The sequence below is a fragment of the Lacerta agilis genome, chromosome 4 (assembly GCF_009819535.1).
Source record: "Lacerta agilis isolate rLacAgi1 chromosome 4, rLacAgi1.pri, whole genome shotgun sequence".
NCBI classification, from domain to species: domain Eukaryota; kingdom Metazoa; phylum Chordata; class Lepidosauria; order Squamata; family Lacertidae; genus Lacerta; species Lacerta agilis.
The window spans coordinates 75,312,139-75,330,119 of NC_046315.1; the positions used below are offsets into that span (position 1 = coordinate 75,312,139).

The following is a 17,981-nucleotide window of genomic DNA, read 5'->3' on the forward strand; positions in this document are numbered from 1 at the left end:
GCGGCGGCGGAGGGGGCTGGAGCAAAGGGTGCTTGGGCCGGTGACGCGCCATTGCCGCCGCCGCTGCCTGCCTGGCTCTCTCGCTCCCTCCCTTTCCCCCCTCGTGGCCTTCCTGTGCTGCCTTGCGGGGGCGGCCCCGCCTGCAGCTGCTGCTGCTGCGCGGAACTCGCCTGCGAGAAGGCAAGGAGTGGAGAGGAGAGACGCGGCGCGGCGCGCTTTCTGCGAGGCTCGCTCGGGGACTCCCCCTGCCTCCTCGCCGCCGCGATGCTGGGGGTGGCGGCCGGCGTGACGAACAGGTAAGCCGCCGCTGACAGCGAGCGAGCCAGAGCGAGCTCTTCCCCATTCATTGCAAAAGGACTCGGCTGGGGGGGCTCCGGTGCGCCCTGCCCAGTTTCCTTCCCGCTCTGCCTCCTGCCTTCTCTCCGCGAACAACTTCCCGGCGGGCAGGCAAAAGGCATCCCCCGCAGGCAGGAAGCCGGGGATGAGCCCGCCGCGCCCTCTTGCAGCAGCAGCGGCGGTGGCGTCGAGAGCGGGACGGTGCGCTCTCTCCAGAGGGCGCGCCGAGGTTGCGGTGGCGGCGGGCTGGCTGGCGCGATTTAAGGGACGGGAACTGGTCGAGGGGGGGAGGGGGAGCCACGCGGAAAGAGATGCGGGGTGGGGTGGGGGAAGAGGGGCTGCCTGGGAAAGAAGCTGCCTGGACTTAAAGCGCATCTGGAAAGGGAGCAGAGAAGAGAGTTGTGTTTTGTTTCTGGGCGCAAGGGATCATGGAGGAATGGCGGGATGTTGCAAACTGGGGCTGGCACAACTTTTCCGCGCCGCAGTTACTGGCGAGTCGAGGTGGGGGGGGGGGGAGGGTGGGGACGCTTTTGCATTCGAAGAAGGAGCCTCCCGTTGGTGACACGGGGTGGAGCGGGGACTTTATAAAGTTGGAAAGCGGCGAAGAAGGATTTCGGTTAAGGTAGCCTTATCCTGGAAAGTGAGGCGAGGCTTTTCTGGGCTTGTTCCCCCCTCTCCAAATTCTGCACGGCCGGCCACGGATTGCAAGGCGACATCATTGAAGGCAGCCTTGCAAGCAACTCCCTTAAAACAAGGACTAGCCTGCAGAACTTTTTATCTGCTCTCCTAAACTGGGTGGTGATGGTTGGCTTCTCAAGTGGAGCAAAGGAAGAAAGGAGGACATCTGACACGAGGGCATTCCATCACACACCTTCAGATTAGGGTTGGTGAACAACTGCACACTCAACAGCTTATCTTGGTGCTTTACAAGTTTACCTGAAATGATACATATATTTTTCCAAATGCATATTTGTGACACTGAAAGAAGTAGTCCCAGCTGCTTAGGTGTACACCTAGTCTCGAAGGTTGCCTCAGATAGTGTGCACCTCCCTCATAGATAATCTACTTCCAATATTTTTATTTTATTTATTACATTTATATGTCACCCATATCCTGCCAAATTTCATTGGCTGTTTATCTAGACAATAAAATACAAGTAATAAGTCACAAACAGCCAAAAAGACTTGCAAAAATGGACATAAAACTTTCCCTGCTTTCCAGTTTGTGTGGAGGCAGTTCCATTTCAGGCAAGTGACTACCGTATTTACAAGCCTGTTTTTCTGCATGTTAGTGCTAATAAATGGAGAGTTTCACAAAGGGCTTTCTTGTGGAACTGTGGCATCTATTCCTTGAAATGTTCTGAAACAAGTGGGGTCTGTTGGAGCTTGTGGGAAAGTTCATGGCTTGGTTGCTCTTTAAAATGAGGTCACCCTCACCCAGCAGACAGAGACTTCTGACAATTGGTTCCCATTCCGCTGCTTCACATCTTGTGTAGCACTCATGTTTGCTGTGGGCACACTGTCAGAAACATTGGTGCTCCCTGCTGCAAATGTGCAACTTGTTAATGCACATTGTATGTTCTTAAAGGACGCAGGTGGTGCTGTGGTCTAAACCACTGAGCCTAGGGCTTGCCGATCAGAAGGTTAGCAGTTCGAATCTCCGCGACAGGGTGAGCTCCTGTTGTTCGGTCCCTGCTCCTGCCAACCCAGCAGTTCGAAAGCACATCAAGTGCAAGTAGATAAATAGATACCACTCCGGCGGGAAGGTAAACGGCGTTTCCATGCACTGCTCTGGTTCACCAGAAGCTGTCTGTGGACAAACGCCGGCTCCCTCGGCCTATAGAGCGAGATGAGCCTCACAGCCCCAGAGTCGTCCGCAACTGGACCTAATGGCCAGGGGTACCTTTACCTTTATGTTCTTAAAACATTTGTATGTCGTGGCCCAATCAGGTCTGCTAAGCACCTGGTACCCAGGTTGTCTTGCCTTAATAGTTTTCCATCGTGAATTGTGTATGACATGTCTCCCTTTCCACACAAAGTTTACACTTCTGGAAGGAGCTGAAAGAATTGCATACTTTGTGCATTTCTGTATTCCAGAGTTCCCAGGATCCTAAGTAATAGCATGTCCTCTTCTGCAGATGTCATCTGGTCAGGATACTTTCCCATAACATCTGTTCCTGCAAATAATAATAATAATAATAAGCCCAGCTGCTTGTGGTGAGTGATAAAACTCCAGACTGCATGAATAGGGTGTGAAATGCCAACTATACAGCCTGAAGTTTTCAATTCCCACTTTTGCCATTGCCCTATGCACATGCTCCGGGATTAACGCACTAACTGGGTTGTTGCTGGTACAGCTTATTACAAAGTGCATTCTGTCTTGGTTCTGGCCTTCAGGGCATAATCCAAGATTCTAATTCTTGGATCCTACCAAATTCTAAACAGCTTTGGCCTCCTCCCCTAGGGACTATAATCAGGGACACCAATAAGTCTTAAAAGATTGGGGAATCATTCCATAAACACATAATTACATAATATTTGCATGTGCAAATATGTACCGTTAGAATTTAAATGTCAAAGGAGGCAACCCAATCAATTTCCCATCCAAATCAGTACGGTTAAATTCTTAAATTAGTTTGCAACCTTCCGCAGGTCAGCCCAAATCAGTAACCTTCCATTGAAACCCCCAGTTCATTTCCTAACAGATCTTAACTCCAAATCAGTTGTCCTTCAGTTATCCCCATTCATTACTCTTTTACCTTAAATTAACTTATACCTTCAAATTAATACCCTATCTGTAACCCCAATTCAACTTCCCTCAATTACGTTTCACTCATATACATTATGTTAACTACAGTATATTGTCAGGTGATCCTTTTCTTATTGCTTGCTGAGGTTGAAATCAAACTGTGTGGCAAATGAATGCCCCTCAAAGCACCAATGATCAGCTGATGCTTCGGTCACATGAAGCCCCTTGAAAAGTGCTCTGCAAGACCCAATGACCACCTGACTGACACATTAACCCCTTGCTCTTGTAGTGCTGCATGGTTCAGGTGCATAACGGGGAGCTCTGCTGTGAAGGAGACAGGGGTGGGGAGTATGCAATTCCATAGCCTTATCTTGATCTCTTGGCTGGTGAAAATATTGCCCTTGTTATTTTGGTAATAGCCTACTGAATTGGGAGTCGCTGACTCCAGGGGCAATAATCTCAGTTTTGTATCCCCAGAAGTTTGCTGTGGAATCAAAAAAATTAATGAAAGGGGAAAGACAGGATCTTCCCAAATACTGTCCTTGGGAAAGGTTGTTTTCTGCTGCTCCAGAGAAGCGGACACGGGGCAATGGATTCAAACTACAAGAAAGAAGATTCCACCTAAACATTAGGAAGAACTTCCTGACAGTAAGAGCAGTGCGACAGTGGAATTTGCTGCCAAGGAGTGTGGTGGAGTCTCCTTCTTTGGAGGTCTTTAAGCGGAGGCTTGACAGCCATCTGTCAGGAATGCTTTGATGGTGTTTCCTGCTTGGCAGGGGGCAGGACTGGATGGCCCTTGTGGTCTCTTCCAACTCTATGATCCTATGATTCTATGAAATATTGGTGGACTGACTTGGTTCATTTTCAGAATGTGAATGACCACTGTATTTGGTATCGGCAAGACATTTCCATCCTAGTCAAATTGCTTACTCTGGACATGCGAGCTTGTTTCATTGCTGGAGGCATCAGTTACTATTGCTATTGCATAGCACATCTACCATAGCATTTTTTGTTGTTGCTCTGATTGAACTATTGCTGACTGATTCAACATCTTGGGTGTGCCAGGATAAGTAAGCTAGATTGCTTTTTGGTCCTCTATAATTCTTACAACAGGAACATAGGGAGCTGTCTCGGATTCATATAATTGTAGAGTTAGAAGGGACCACGTGGATCATCTAGCCCAAATTCCAACAACGCAGGAATCTTTTGCCCAAGGTGGGGCTCGAACACACGACCCTAAGAGTCTCATGATGTACCGACTGAGCTATCCTAGCCATCTTAGCCACCTTATATGGAGTCACACCACTGGTCCATCTTGCTCAATGTTGTCAGTACTGACCAGCAGCTGCTCTCCAGGGTTTCGGACAGCAGGCTCTCCCAGACCCCTTACCTGGAGATGTTGAGAATTGAATCTGGGGGCCTTCTGCATGCAAGTAGATGCTTTATATTACTAATCTATAGTCATATCCCTGTAATTCCTGGTGGAATTGCATTTCTGCAAGTGTGAGTACAATGGTGCTATACCGGAGCTATGTAAGCATTCCTATAAAGTGATAGTAAAGGTTAATGAGCCAGAGCCTGGGACACAGTGATTCATTCATACACTCCAGCAGCTTGGGCCAGCATTCTAAATTGCATCCTTCACTACTGGTAGAAGCTTCGGGCTCTGTTGTGCTTGCTTTCTTGTGGGGAGAAAAATCTGGCGTACGGGTACAATGCACATGTTTTGAATGTGAATTGATTTGTTTAGAAATTGCTGTCCCTTGAACTGTCCAGTCGAGTCCAGACTTACTTCTGTTTCTCTCAATTTAAAGTTAGATAGACTCATATGGGAGGGGGACTGTAGCACAAGCCTATAGGAGTTCTGTGGCACAATAAGCTAAACACACTAGCTTTGTGTGGCTCACCTGCTAAATCAGGGGTGGGGAAACCAATTTCAGCCAGAGGGCCACATTGCCCTCTGGGCAGCCTTATAGGGGCCACATGCCAAGCCCAGGGGCAAAAAGCAGGTGAATTTTATCTTTGTACAGGTGGCGAGTTTCTACACAAAGTCACATGCCCCTCGGCACAGTGGGTGAGTACATCTTGCTGTTAACCAGAAGGTTGGTGGTTCAAGCCCAACCAGGGATGCCTGTGGGCAGGATTCCTGCATTGCAGGGGGTTGGACTAGATGACCCTTGAGGTACCTCCCAACCCTACAATTCCTCTGTGATTCCAAGTCTTATTCTGTCTGTAGAATTTCAGTGGACGAGCTTCACTTCTGCAGACTGGTTGTGTGTGATGTGTTCAGAATCCTGTGCAAAAAAAAAAAAAAATGTTCTTTGGTAAACACTCAGAGCAGGCTATAATAAAGATATCTCAAAGAAAGGAGATTGCGTGCCGCCTTGTCTAACACGCAGTTAACAGGAATTGCATGTATGCTTGCCAGTTGCCAAGACTTTCGCCTCAGTTCTTTGTCGGTTGTTTGTTTCACTTGAATTGAAAGTTGGGGGCAGTGTAAGATGCCTCAAAATGTGCAGCCAACTTCAATCCACCAGGAATGAACGTAAAGGGGAGGGGGTTCCTTGTCACTGAAGTTGGAACTAAACATTTATCCCCCACTCCCCTCCCCAATTGGAGAACAGGCCACTCCTCATGAATACAGTGGTTGTGAATTCAGGCAATGTGAACTCAATGGGTGGGAGAGCTGTTGTCCATTTACTTGGGGGGGGGAATAGAAGCTGTGATTTTTTTATTTATTTTTTAAGAATAGAACTAGGAATATCTCCTAAGGAATTGCCTTCAAAGAGCTGTAGTTCCTGGCCAGTACAGATGGCAACACCTGAGAGTTGGCCGTTCCATGTTTGGATATGAGATGATATGGCCAATTTACATGGTAATTTACCTGAGTGGGTGGCATCTCAAGCCGCTGTCACAACTTTGGCTACCCTGGCCCCAAGGCAACATGCAGACCTTTAAGTGTAGTATAGAGTTCTCCTATCCAAATCAGTGCATATAGGGTGAAGGCAAGAAGATAAGCATTCCAATATAATGAATTCTATAGAATCTTCAAGAATAAAACACATATTGCAGTTTTCCTGTCGTGGTTTCAACACTCACTTGTCCCCACCCCACCCCCACCCCTGCAATGGATCTTGTCTGTTTTTATGATTTACTGTACAGTCGTACCTTGGTTTCCAAACGTTTTGGAAGTCGAACGGACTTCCGGAATGGACTCCGTTCAACTTCCGAGGTACCACTGTACTTTGATTAGACTCTAAACTTACATGTTTTTGATCTGTTATCATTGAGATATTTATACATGATCAGCCGTTTTCTGTTGATCGCAGTTCTCAAAAGTACCTTTGGCGGGGAAGATACCAGATAATACAGTATTTGTCTAGTACCTTTCCTTGGCATGGAGAACCTTAACACTGATTCAGATGTTGATTATTGACGAAGTAAGAATCCCCATGGCAGTGAACCAACTCAGTTAATAATGTTTGTGGGATTGTTGTTTAGTCGTGTCCGACTCTTTGTGACCCCATTGACCAGAGTGTGCCAGGAACTCCTGTCTTCCACTGCCTCCCGCAGTTTGGTCTGACTCATGTTGGTAGCTTCGAGAACACTGTCCAACCACCTCGTCCTCTGTTGTCCCCTTCTCCTTGTGCCCTCAATCTTTCCCAACATCAGGGTCTTTTCCAGGGAGTCTTCTCTTCTCATGAGGTGGCCAAAGTATTGGAGCCTCAGCTTCAGGATCTGTCCTTCCAGTGAGCACCAAGGCTGATTTCCTTAAGAATGGATAGGTTTGTGGGATAGCATATTTGAATGCATCTTCCTGAATGGGTGAGGTTAGCACATCAAAAGAGAAAGCTGGACCAAATGCTTTTCTACCTTGGTGGCCTAAGTTCATGCACACAAAGAGATTTTAATATGCAGTGCCTTCACACTTGCAATCCTAACATGTATGTTGGAGATGGTGAAGTCCGATGCCCATGTTTCATTGCTCGCTCCCTAGAGCCGGCTGTTGCTTAAAACCTTCCCTGCAAAAAAAATGATTGCAACTTTTCTTAAATGCAGTGTTACTACATTGCCTAATTGGAAGGATGGAATATGGAGTCTCGATCAGAAACTCTAACCCTGAGACATCCCAAAATCGAAAAATCTAAAATTGTAAGTCAAATGCAAAGGCTAGCTCATCATTGCTGAGTTGTGGTATGCAGCACTGGAGAATAGGTAAATAATGGATTTGAGGTTAGACATAGCCAAAAGGAAGCCAGTAATAAAACAGTGTAATTGGTAACACATGGCGCCCACATACTTGGGAGTTTTCCAGTTCTGATGCACAGCTATATTGGACCTATAGTAGATAATTGAGACTCCATTTTCCTCAGTATGGAAGATTTCTTAGGCATTTTGTATGGGTCTATTGTGTAATATACATATATGAAGAATTGCTGTGCCGCAGCCAATATAGCTATTGTGTTGGAAGGACACCAGAGTAAGAGAAACTTCCAGAGCAGTTGAGAAGGATATCCCTGCATGTTATAAAAGCAAATATTAACACTGAAGTCTTGCTGATAGTTTAGCTGCAGCCACTATTGTTTTAAATGATGAAGTGGAAGTTCTTGATTTGGGGCTTGAAAAACGATTTGTGAGTAGTGAAGCATTAGCCGAGACTGGATCTCTGCAACCTGGCATTTGCAGAGGAATTCATTTTAAAACAGCACTTTCATTCTTTATGTGCATGTGCTTCGTTTCTTGATTACCTCATGCTTGTCTGGTTTACACCATGTATGGTGACTATTGGAAAGCAGTTGCGAGACTTGTTTGCAGCCTACTGATTGGAGGGGGTGTGTGTGTGTGTGTGTGTGTGTGTGTGTGTGTTTCACACAGCTGGTGGGCAGAGATTGTACGCACTCATCCCTTGATAACCTTGCTTCTTCCCTCTTTGCTGTGTCCCTGACTGATGATCTCTGGATTGTAAACTCCTTGGGGCAGGATCTATCTCCCTTCATGTAAGTTGAAAATAGCATTGCCAGTGGCCAGATTAATGGGATGTTCCCATACTGCGTTCCCAGCTGGTTGGAAGTCAGTTAGGGGAAAGGGGAGAGAAATAGATTCAGCCTTTACGTCTGTAAGACCAGGCTTGCCACTTGCTTGCCCCCTCGGACAACAGTTTTGACCCCCCCACCCCATTTAGCTATTGTTGTAAGAATTTATACGTAGGAATACAATGTTACCTCCATTTTAATTGAATTGTACTTGCACGAGGGTGTTGGGGAGATCAATACTGTATATTGTTGTTACCACTCAGAAGATGGATAAACATTGTAGCTGAGAGCTTCCCCTTTGTGTTTGTGGTGCTCTTGGGAACACTTCTGCCGTTTACACAGACACATTACCATACACTTAAAGCTAAGCTGAGATCCGGGAAGAACAGTACTTTGTTCAAGGCTCAAGTTGCATGGTGATGTTTTTCTAAGATGCTTTTAAAAATTTTATTTCTGTTAGGCTTACCCCCACCCCATGAGCTCTAAAGTTTGTAGAGTATATTGTCAGAAAAGTGCTGAGTACTGTGCTGAGAAAATGTTGCCGAGAAACCTCCTTGTTTAACTCATGTTAAACAGTTTGTGATTTTAGTGCCAATCTGTAGAGTTGGAACAGTTCACTCCAGTTCATTCCAGCATATTTGCCTCCTGTATTCAAGATTTAACTGTGTACTCAGATGCACTTAATCCTGTGTTCAGGACCGTATCCAGGATCCTTTTTACCAGTTTGTTAAGTGAGAAACCTGGTTAGTTTTTAAACCAGATCACAGCTAATGTAATAACTGATGTGCTGCTTAACTGTAGCTAAGGCAGGAACAGTGAATTCGCTCAGGGAAGGGGACAGAATGTGGGGAGGACACAGACAAATCCAGTGGCTTACTTGCAGTTTCTTACTCAGAAGTAAGAGATTAGCCACTGTGTGCCTGTGCTGGTCATTGCAGTAGTGGATCAATATGTTGTGGGGCTGTTGTTGTTTTTGGTGCTGTAGCCTTTTTTTAAAATGCAAATTGTTCTTAAGATGTATTGAAAAGATAGGTAGTTATTAAAAAAAACTTCATTTTGGAATTTAACTCGGTGTTCATGAGTCGCTGTGCAAAACTGGTTCCTTTCTAGTCAGTCCTCTGCGATTCCTCCTGTAGCCCAAACACGCAGCAACAAAACAGGAACTTCTTAGCTGCAGGCCTTGCTCATTTTCATCTCTTAAACCTCATGCAAATAGTTGGTGTGGCAGCATCTCAGCATGGTGTGGCTTGTGACTAATGGGGGTGAGGTGATGGCAGACCTCTTGCAGAAGTAGATATGTCATTTGCTAGGGTGGTGCTAGTTGCTATGGGTCTTCGGTGTTTTTTATGTTTTAAAAGGAGAACTACAAGAAACGTTCTCTGCCCTAGAACCCATTAGTGCAGGAATGAGTTATGCTTACTTAGTGATAAGAGATACCTTCTGCACCCACAGAGGCAATATCTTTTTGTTATTACTTAACCTGTTTCACAGCTGAAGTGGTAGCCCTGTGTCAAGACTATACCACTTCAGCCTGCTCAAATGCTTCTCCGTGCAACAAGAATTGCACACAGCAAAAGCTAAGCTAGAGCTCTTCTTCCTGACACCTAGTTTTCTCTGGAAGATTTTCCTTTTTTGAATGTGCGCTCAGTCAATGCGAACTCTTGCCTGAAGTGGTATGGCCCAGATACATCTTCACCTTGATGAAAACCAAGCTGGAGAGAGGTTTGGGGAATATGCCTAGGCTTAAGAACTACAGAGTTTGCAGCTCAAGAAGCTGGAAACTGTATGTTTTGATCTCCTGATCTCCAAAATGGTTTTTTTTTTGCCACCGGTGTGGTGTCAGTTGCTGCTTAACTCTACTTTTATTGGAGACATTCTCTCTGTCTTCTGACTCTGTGAGAAAAGCTGTTTCATATTTAAATATAAGGATTCTAAGAACATGTTGTCTTCCTCCACCCTCTTCATTCAAGAATTCCTTCCATTGCTACTGTCCAGGGGCTGTTGCTAATACAATGCCAAAAAGAAGGGAGCAACAAAATATGACCACTCCTTTCTTTTTCTGTTGGTTGTTCTTAAGTATTCCTCTTCAGCAAATTCCAGAATGGGTGTTCCCTTCAGAAATGGGATTTTTTTCTTCCATTACTAGAAGTGATTTTCATACAGTGCCAACAGCCCTGGCTGCCTTCTGAAACACATTGCTGTCCTGAAACTGATCATAGGCGACACTAGTAGGAGCAAACAGACTCATGGCCTTTAATTCCCAAATTCCAGACTATGTGATAATGATGGAAACAGATTTTGTTTGCTGCTGCTATTCGGCGTCAGGTGTGGGTGTCAGGTGTTTCTCTTTAAAAACAAATAAATCACATGAAGCCATCTGGCATTATAGTTTTTGCACGAGGCTCCCCACAATTACTTGCTGTGAAAGTTCTAATTCTTGGCCTTTTGTGACAGCATCATGCCACAGAAACTGGGACCTCTCAGGAGCTTTCAGGATGAAGCTCAAGAGTTGCTAGTAAGCTTAGCCTCATTGCATGCACACCCTGCAAGCAGACAAGATACCCTCCTGCATCTGAGCAAAGAGCCTAACACTCGTGTTTTCATCCTGCATTGTTGCAGGACAGGGGTTTTTCCATTTGGATGAACCTATGTTTTCATTTCATCCATTTATCTTGGGCTTGCACAATGTACCAGCCCGCCAACAAAATATGGCAGCCCACCAGGGTCTTTCCTGTTTATACTGTCTGCCTAGGGCTACAAAAAGCAGCTGGTGTAATATCATAATATTCTGGTGGTAGTTTGCATTTGACTTGGCAGGTTGCAAGTCTGCATGCCTGATTTATCTGCCTGCAGCCCATCTTAAGGATTATCAGGAAGACACTTTGCAATTCTTCCAGATGTCCTTGTAGCCCTTCTCCACTGCCCAGAGGTGCCACGTCACTTTGAAAACAAGTTATATTTTGATTTTGACAAAACAATGTGAGTTTGCGTGACGAAGCTGGGAAAGGTAGTTTTGGCTTAAGTATCCCTTCATCACTCCCCTTTTTACAAACTGGGATGCTGACAGCTCCTTCTCTTCATCTCCCAACCGGGAAAGTTCCTGTGCAGAGCGTCAGACTGCTTTACTGCTATTAGGTGAATTTGCAGTGTCAGTTAGATAGAATTTGAAAGAAATCCAAGCTACCAAATTGCTGCTTGGGTTAGTGCCATGTTGTTTTTTAATCTCTTACCTGCATATCTTAGAAGTACAAAGACACACTGGCCGCAAAAGAGGTGGTATCTCCTTAGGAGGTTAACCACTGTAAAACATTTCTTGCATTTTTGTAGCAGCTGCTGAAGATGTCTCCTGCATCTATGCCCATTTCAAATCTCTTTGTTAATTCCCTTCCTTTTCAAGCTTTATCCTATTCTCTTTCTTTTGATCTGTTGCTTTGTTGTTCATATTTTTGCTACTTGGTGGCAGTGCAGGCCTCAGCTTTGGAAAGCTTTCGTGATTTCTCTTGCTGGAGCTCACGGCTGAAGAAGAAGAAGAAGAAGAAGAAGAGCTTGGATTTGATATCCCGCTTTATCACTACCTGAAGGAGTCTCAAAGCAGCTAACAATCTCCCTTCCTCCCCCACAACACACACTCTGTGCATAAGGTTTTCTGAAATCACTCCATTTCTCATCATTTAGGTTTCTTCTCTGTACATTATAAACACAATTAATTCCAAACTCATAAACAGTCTAGCAAGTAATCTTGATTAATTAATTTTATCTGTGTAAAACTGTATATCCTGTCCTTTCTGTTGCCTGCAGGGTGGATTTGATTTAAATCAAACTGATTGATTTTTATCCACCCTGGTTGCCTGCATACCACTCAATGCTAACAACAATTGAAATCAGCTATAACATACAATAAATACAGTGTGAGCAGATTGAAAGCATTGGATGAAAACCTATAAATCTATTAAAACAAGCTCCTGCCCAAATGAGAATGGTCTTACCATTCCGCAGCACACCATAAAAGAGGAATCCAACTTGACTTCCCAGGGTAAAGAGTCTCACAATTTAGCTACAGGGGCAACCTTTCTCTGTTCCCTGGCAACTGAGCCTCCACGGTAGATGAGAAACAGAGAAGGTCTTCTCCATAAATCTCCAGATATGGACAGGTGATGGTCCCTAAACTGTCCTGAACCTAAGGCTTTTAGGCCCTTAAAAGGTCTTCATCAACACTTTCAATGATGCCCAGAAGCAAGTTGGTACCAAGTGTAACCCTTGCAGGACAGGTGTGATATGATTTCATCAGTCTTTCTGCTGCATTCTGCTTTCTGAAGTCTCTTCAAAGGTGCTGTGTTACTCTGGGGATTTTACAGTGGCTTAAATGATGCTCCCAAGCACTCTCCCATCCAGACTGACATCATTTTAGCTATAACAGCTTTGTGTGCACTTGGAGCCATTCAGGATTTTTCATCATTGGCATCTCAATAGCTCAGAAGCAGGATTGCAAGTTGTGACAAATGAAGAGTGGCATGATCTGCACAGAGAATGCACTCTTTAAAAGCCTTTCCCACCTTGGTGCTTAGGGAGTTTTTCTGCCAAGCTGGCATGTTGCTGGCATGGCTGTTCTGCCACACTGCTGCTTGGGTGGGACCTTTAGTGAAATTGCATGTTTGGCTGAAGAAAACCACCAGCATGTCATTGCCTTCCTACGCGCTTGGAGTCTCAAAAATACTCTTAAGCATTTTGTGGATTGGAGTAAATTTGATTGTGTTTTCTGCTTGGATTTATGATCGCATAAAGAGTCAGAAGTGTTCAAATAAAACCTTTCTCCCATGCTTTTTTTTTTTTTTTGGTAGTATTGGTAGTTAAATGAGCTACGTTCACAGAGAGAGAAATCCTTTGCAGATTATCTTTCCTGTAGTAATTAACTTTCCTTTCCTTTTTGCAATTAGCTTTCAGTGCACAGGAAACAGCTTCCCATAAAGGGAATACACACACACACACACACTGACACACTGATGTGGAAATGCATTTGTTAGGAATATTAGAATAAATGGGTGTGATTAAGGATGAAAAATGTTATAGCCCAAAGGAACGGCATGACCAAGAGAGCATTTACTCATATTAAAGAACTAAATCTATTTTGTTTTGACATTGTAAAGTGAGAAAGGTTTGGGTAGCAGCAGTATAATAGAAGCCGGTTTTCAAGAATAATTGAGTCATACTGTGAAGTTATAGTTGCACAATCCAAATCTGTTATGGGCAGACGGCTTTGGGTTTGCCTCTTTTCCATTGAAAATAACCCTTTACCAGCACTGTGGCATTTAAAAAAGAAGATTACTAAGGTTTACAGGCCGCTAAAGAAATCTTCGTTTCTAAGTTATAACCAGTTGATCATAGAATCATAGAGTTGGAAGAGACCACAAGGGCCATCCAGTCCAACCCCCTGCCAAGCAGGAAACACCATCAAAGCATTCCTGACAGATGGCTGTCAAGCCTCTGCTTAAAGACCTCCAAAGAAGGAGACTCCACCACACTCCTTGGTAGCAAATTCCATTGCTGAACAGCTCTCACTGTCAGGAAGTTCTTCCTAATGTTTAGGTGGAATCAGAGCCGTCTCATCCATTGGGGCTGGTGGCGCGGCGCACCAGGGCGCAATGGCCTGGAGGGCGCCTCCGCCCTCCAGCCCCGCTGGCAGCGCCTGCCGGCAGCGCCCTCTAACTCCCGGCAAGGGAGCTGGCCGGCCACGCCACGCCCTCTGGCTGCCCAGCAGAGCACAGGAGCTCTGCGCACCCTTCCAGCGCTTCCGGGACGGGAGGCGAGGGCAGCCGGATCGCGCTCCGCGCGCAGCCGGCCGCCCGCCCGATGCAGCGCGAGCTGCCCAGCCGCGCTGCGCCGTCCGGCTGCGCGCGGGAGCGTGAGCCGGCCGCCCTCGCCTCCCATCCCGGAAGCGCTGGAAGGGCGCGCAGAGCCCCGCGCCGCTCCAGCGCCACGCCCCTCATCCCCCGCTCGCCCACCCCCCTCCCAAGGGGCGGCAAGCGCGGGAGGGAGGCGGCGGAGAGGCGGCATGGCGGGGGCGCCGGAGGGATAGCCGCGCCAGGGCGGCAGATCCCCTTAAGACGGCTCTGGGTGGAATCTTCTTTCTTGTAGTTTGAATCCATTGCTCCGTGTCCGCTTCTCTGGAGCAGCAGAAAACAACCTTTCTCCCTCCTCTATATGACATCCTTTTATATATTTGAACATGGCTATCATATCACCCCTTAACCTTCTCTTCTCCAGGCTAAACATACCCAGCTCCCTAAGCCGTTCCTCATAAGGCATCGTTTCCAGGCCTTGACCATTTTGGTTGCCCTCTTCTGGACACGATTAAATCAGACATACACTTTTGTCCTACAAAATAGTTCTGCACGAATGGTTATTTGCGAGAGAGTTTCTGGCTTTATAGATGCACAAGGCAAGGAAAGTGTTCCTCTTTCCTTTTTTGGTGGTACCGGTATATTGTATGAAGCCACTTCTTCTCTAAATACTAGGCAGGTAACCAGAGTGAGGACTGACTCTTGATATTCACAAAATATTGTTATGCACAGGATGCAATCAGGGCAACTTTGTCAGAGCTCCAGGTATAACTTTGCACAGAGAAAAGGCTAACTCCTGGGCAGAGGGGCCCTTCAGCAACATGGTACTTGGTGCCCCCCCCCCGTACACCATTTGACACCTTCATGTCTGCCATATACCTTACCTTCTGGCGGTTCCCTCACTGCGAGAAGCAAAGCTACAGGGAACCAGGCAGAGGGCCTTCTCGGTAGTGGCGCCTGCCCTGTGGAACGCCCTCCCATCAGAGGTCAAAGAGATAAACAGCTACCTGACATTTAGAAAATACCTGAAGGCAGCCCTGTTTAGAGAAGTTATTAATCTGTGATATTCTAATGTATTTTAATATTTGTTGGAAGCCGCCCAGAGTGGCCGGGGAGATCCAGCCAGATGGGCAGGGTACAAATAAATTATTATTATTATTATTATTAATTATTATTATTATTAATTATTATTATTACCTGATGGCAGTGGTGGACAGCTGAGAAGCTGCCAGATCCTGAGGCTGGACCTTCAGAGAGCGCATACTCTTGAGTTCTAGGCTCTCTCAAATCCTTTTAACTGCAATATCCCTCAAGAGTAAGAAACGGTCCTAAAATCACAGAATAGCAAAGTTGGGAGGGACCCTGAGGGTCACCTAGTCCAACTTCCTGCAATGCAGGAATCTCACCTAAAGCATCCATGACAGATGACCAGACTCTGCTGAAAAACCATCTTCCGAGGGAGTCCATTCCACTGCGGAACAGCTCTTAACCACCAGAAAGTCCTTGCTGGTGTTTAGAAGGAGGCTGGGCGTGGAAGTGAGTGCTGTGTGGCTTCAGCGGCTGGCTCCTCCTGAGTGCAAGAGAAGAGGAGCCGCCAGCCATGCTGGGCCCCATGATCAGCCTCTTCCCGATGACGCAGTTGCGCTGCATGCATGACATCCTATGCATTTGACAGCTGCATGATGTCACACGCGTGTCACACATGTCAAACTGCACTAACTGCCAGAAAGTTCTCCCTGATGTTTAGCGGCTCCCCGTTTGTGGAATACTCTCCCCAGGGAACTTCGCCTGGTGCCTTCATTATATATATTTTAGGCGCCAGGCGAAAACGTTCCTCTTCCACCCGGCCTTGGGCTGATTCATATCCTACAGCTTTTTAAATGTGTCTGTGAGTGGGGTGTGTGTGTAGGGGGGTGTTATTGTTGTGGTAGTTTGGGTTTAACAATTTGCTTGTGTTTTATTCTGTGAACCACCCTGCGAGGAAGTATATAAAATAAATAAATACTCAGATTCTCCTTTATTGTTCTAGGTTTGTGAGAGAGCATTCCGTGCTATACCTCAGCTGTAAGGGTCTCTCCCCTAACCTGGCAGGGGCTGTGAGAGGCTTTGGTTGCCCAGTAGCAGTCAAGGCCCCAGATATTAGCCAGAGCTGCAGTGAAGCAGCCTCAGGAGAAGTAATCGGGAGATAAAGAAATGAGGAAAGTGTAGGCTGCCAAGCTAGTGGGAAGAGCGTTGGACTAGGAGGCTGTGTCTCTGGGCTCTGGGAATCCAGCCAGGAAGCCTTTGGACACATGGAAGGAAAGCCTCTAGTGAACCAACTAATCTGCTCTTGGCATGACAGTAAGGAAAAGGGGCAAAGAGGATTATTATTGTCTTCCATAAAGTGAAGCTTTTTAAGGTTTAATGTTTTTTTTATAAATGCTGGAAGCTGCCCAGAGTGGCTGGGGCAACCCAGCCAGATAGGCGGGGTATAAATAATAAGTTGTTGTTGTTTGTTTGTTTATATAAGCTTGGATGGGGAAGAACAAGGACTAGGAGAGAGGGAGCACTTTGCCAATGCTGCAAACCCATCTGTGGGGAACAAAGTACAGTGGTACCTCGGGTTACATACGCTTCAGGTTACATACTCCGCTAACCTAGAAATAATGCTTCAGGTTAAGAACTTTGCTTCAAAATAAGAACAGAAATCGTGCTCTGGTGGTGCAGCGGGAGGTCCCATTAGCTAAAGTGGTGCTTCAGGTTAAGAACAGTTTCAGGTTAAGAATTGACCTCCGGAACGAATTAAGTACGTAACCAGAGGTACCACTGTATTCCAGTGAAGTTAACCCCTCCCCTCGCCTCCCCTGCTGAATTCCTGACAAATATCACCCTCCTGTAAGCCCTGGGAGGGAAACCCCGATTTGTGCCAGTGGACACTTCCATTAGCAGGGAGGTTGGGATCTGTGGTTTTGGTCACATCTGTGGTGGAGGAGGAAGGAGTTAACTTGTTGTATTGGGTCCTTTCATTCCCCTTTAACTGGGTAAATAAATGCCCTCATTTCTGTCATTAGGAAAAGTAGGGATTCTGCAAAGTGTTGTTCTAATGAGAGGCTTCCTTTATATTTTTAAAAGAGAAACTGCACAAAATTGAGAGGAGGTAAGTGAGTGTGGGTATCTTCTTTCCTAGACTTAACCCTTACTCCAAAAACGCCACCACTCTAGAGAACAGAAAAGGAAACGCTGATTTTGTACACCACAAATGAATTGTTTCTTATTATGAAATCTTAAAAGTGGCAAAATGGGTATGACAGAGATGGGGAGAAGGAACTTAACAACAAACTATATAAACCACACAATATATAAAGCTCCCACTTTTTGTAGCTTAAATAAAACAGTGATGTACTCGCTAGAAAATAGAATTCAGTGTAATTTAAACTTCCTATTGAATGCTGAAAAGAAGTGATGCTGTCTGGGGTGGGATACTTAGTAATTCTAGACTGGCAACACTTCGCATTTCTACTATAATTCTGTCAGTGACTTCAATGGTTTTCTTTAAAAAATTGCTTCTGGAAAGATGATGGTGACGTAATTTAATTTTGTTTTGTTATATGGGTGTCTAGACTTCCAGTTGAGTACGTATGTGTCTGTTGAGCAAATGTACTTTGCCTTAAGGCATGCACGTATTATTGTTCTTATTCTAGGTTGATCAGCTGGGGGGGGGAATATGACAAGCTACATCTGCTGAAATCCCCTTTCTCCCCATGTTGGAGCCCTGCCCTCTTGTGTAATTTGGCCACCCTACCTTAAAGAACTGCAAGGCGAAAATAGAAAGGGACCCAGATTTGAGAATCAGATTATTAGGTAGCCTGATCTTAAGCATGTAAATTCAGAAGTAAGCCCCATTCTGTGAGATTTACACTCTAGCAAGTGTGTTTAAGATTGCAGACTAAATTTCTGAAATAGTATAAAGGCAACAGATACGATAGACCTCTGGTTCCATCTGCTGGAGAGAGAAGTGCTAGCAAGAAGTAATAGGTTTTCCTTGTTT

General features: G+C 45.6%; 1 protein-coding gene across 1 annotated transcript in view; it reads left to right on the forward strand.

Annotated features, from left to right (window-relative positions):
* Positions 1–209: 209 nt before the first annotated feature.
* LIMS1 (LIM zinc finger domain containing 1) overlaps positions 210–17,981 on the forward strand; it is a 69,477-nt gene continuing 51,705 nt past the window's right edge. The window contains exon 1 of the transcript XR_004426496.1: positions 210–296. The gene's annotated coding sequence lies outside the window, so the exon portion shown is untranslated. The remainder of the gene's footprint in view (positions 297–17,981) is intronic.